Source organism: Lissotriton vulgaris, chromosome 1_2 (assembly GCF_964263255.1).
Source record: "Lissotriton vulgaris chromosome 1_2, aLisVul1.2, whole genome shotgun sequence".
Classification (NCBI taxonomy): Eukaryota; Metazoa; Chordata; class Amphibia; order Caudata; family Salamandridae; genus Lissotriton; species Lissotriton vulgaris.
The window spans coordinates 218,537,737-218,540,610 of record NC_141686.1 but is presented as its reverse complement, the minus strand read 5'-3'; positions in this window follow the sequence as shown (position 1 = coordinate 218,540,610).

Below are 2,874 nucleotides of genomic sequence, written 5' to 3'. Positions count from 1 at the left end.
GGCACGTTTGCACCTAGGCTCCCCAGAGCCTCACGGTGCGCACTTGTTCCAAGAAAACGGGGTAGCCTTCCTCTGGATTACTAGGGAGAAGGTACTCTGGGACCCCTCTCGGCCTAGCGGTCCTCAGCCAGCAGCCGGATGGGCCAGGATGCCGCCACAGCCATTGGGCTCCCTCCCTGGGCCTGCCGCGAGGGAGGGAGCCCTGTCTCAGGCCTTTGGCAGTGCGGCTGGCCAGGACAGGGCCCAGGGAGGCTCGCCCTACGCCTCGGGCCTGGGAGCCCCGGCTGGGTCCAGGGGCCCGGCCTGGGCCTCGGGTTGGGTGCTCCGGCCCTGGGCCCTGTCCTGGCCAGCCGCACTGCCAAAGGCCTGAGACAGGGCTCCGTTGTGCCCGGGAAGCCTCCCCTTGCCGGGCTGAGTTCAGGAGCTTCGGCCGGGCCCCTGAGGGCCCGGGGAGGGCGGCCTCCCCATCCCGGGCTCTGTCCTTGGTCCTGCTGTGTGGCAGGGTGCCCGGGTCGGGGTCCGGAGGGCCAGGGGAGGCTTCCCCTGCGCCTCCAGGCCTGGGAGCCCCAGTTAGGTCCAGGGGCCCGGGTTGTGTGCTACGGCCCTGGGCCCCGTCCACCGACCTGCCACACTGCCAAAGCCCCGGGACAGGGCTCCGCTGTGCCCGAGAAGCCTCCCCTCGCTTGGCTGAGTTCAGCAGCTCCGGCAGGGGCCCCTGAGGGCCCGGGGAGGGCAGCCTCCCCATCCCGGGCTCTGTCCTTGGTCCTGCTGCGTGGCAGGGTGCCTGGGACGGGGTCCGGAGGGCCCAGGAAGGCATCCCCTATGTCTCCGGGCATGGGAGCCCAGGCTTGGTCCAGGGGCCCATCCGGGCCCCGGGTCGGGTGCCACGGCCCTGGGCCTCCGGACCCCACCCCCCCGTTCTTTGGCGCCAGCTCACTTTTTCGTTGGGGCACAGAGTGACACCGGCTGGCTTGACTTTCGTGCCCGGCCATCTGGTCTCTGGGATCCCCTCGGCCATCAGGTCTCCCGGATCCCCTCGGCCATCTGGTCTCCCGATCCCCTCGGCCATCTGGTCTCCCGGATCGCCTCGGCCATCTGGTCGCCTGCAATGCTTTCCAATGGGGCGACCAGATGGCCGAACTTCCCTGGAAGTCCCGATGAGGTGACATTTGCCTCCCGGATCCCAGCAAAGGCTCCAGGAGGTCGGGTACTTTCGCGCCTTGGGTCCCCTCTGTCACCTCGAGTGCACGGATTACAAGAAAGGAGGGTAATTTTCCTCCGGATTACTAGGGAGAGGGTCAGTCAGACCTCCGTGTGGTCTGGCGATTCTAAATCAGGGGAAGGCAGGACCCGGGCCCGCCCACCGGGGCCCCCAGGGGCCTGGGTACGCACCTGCCGCTCAGCCCCATTGCCGATGGGCCTTTTCCTCTGAGTTTGCTCAGGCAGGCCTCTGCGAGGTCTGGCCATGCCGAGACGGGGCCAGGCAGCACCCGGGCCTGCCTCGCGGGGCCCCCAGGGCCCCGGGTACGCACCTGCCTCTTGGCCCCATCCCGATGGTCCCTTTTCCTCAGAGTTTGCTCAGGCAGACCTCCGTGAGGTCCGGGGATGCCAGGATATTTTTTCCCGGCTGTACTCTCTGATCGATTGGGCACTCTCGGTCCGTTTAGGGATGACTGCTTGGCCAGCCGCGGCTGTTGTTTCAAGCAAGGAGCTTCCACCCCAGCATGGACGGTCCGACTCGAGGGCCTGCCGCCTGGCGGGAGGCCCCTTTGAACCCAGCAGAGCGAAGGCCGAGCGGCCCCAGCAGGTCCGTCAGGCCCAGCGCGCCACACCGTCACCCCTCCCTGCCCAGCACGTTTCCACAGCAGCTCGGAACGACAGGAGAAAGTGAGAGATACCTCGGATTGAACTTTGATCCACACACTGGTCATACAACCAACAACAGAATTAATGAGGTTCTTGTTAAATGGGCTCAAATTCTTGAGAGATACCTCGGATTGAACTTTGATCCACACACTGGTCATACAAGCAACAACAGAATTAATGAGGTTCTTGTTAAATGGGCTCAAATTCTTGATAATTTACCACTTAAGCCCACGCAGAAAATTGAAATACTGTGCCAGTACTTGATACCTAAGCTATCATTCAAACTAGAAATGACGGGAACTGAAGCAAAAACGTTGAATGTTCTTGATCAAACAATAAAAAAGTATGTCAAACACTTTCTACACCTTCCTGCATACACATGTGATGGTCTCCAATATTCGAAAAAATCATTTGGGGGCCTCAGTATACCAAAACTATGTACACAAGTTGGTCTCAATAAAGTCAATAGCTTATTGTATCTCAGGGATGCTCCAGACCAGTACATAGCGCGATCATTCATGTATGTAGGAGAAAATATAAATGAAAAAATTGACAACATAATAAAAACACACAAACTCAACATTATGGATAGTTGTTATCTGAGCTATGAATTGAATTTGTCGGCAACATATGACTGGAGAAAAGAAAAGTTTGAGAGATGGGCTAATCTCACTGTCCAAGGTGATGGTATAAAATACTTATCAAGTAATCCAACCTCAAACTTCTGGATCAGTAAGCATAGCAAAATGAAAGAAAACCAGTACATAGCTGGGCTGATGTTAAGAGCAAATGTGTTATATACCAGAGAAACCATCACCAGGGGGAGAAATTGTGCATTTGCTACATGTAGGTATTGTAATAATGTTTGTGAAACAATTTCTCATATTTCAGGTGCATGTCCTAAAACTAAGGACATTAGGATAAAAAGACATAACAAAATTCTGGAATTGCTCATTGATAGAGCAAAAAGGTGTGGTTGGTTGGCATATAGGGAACCTCATGTTAAGA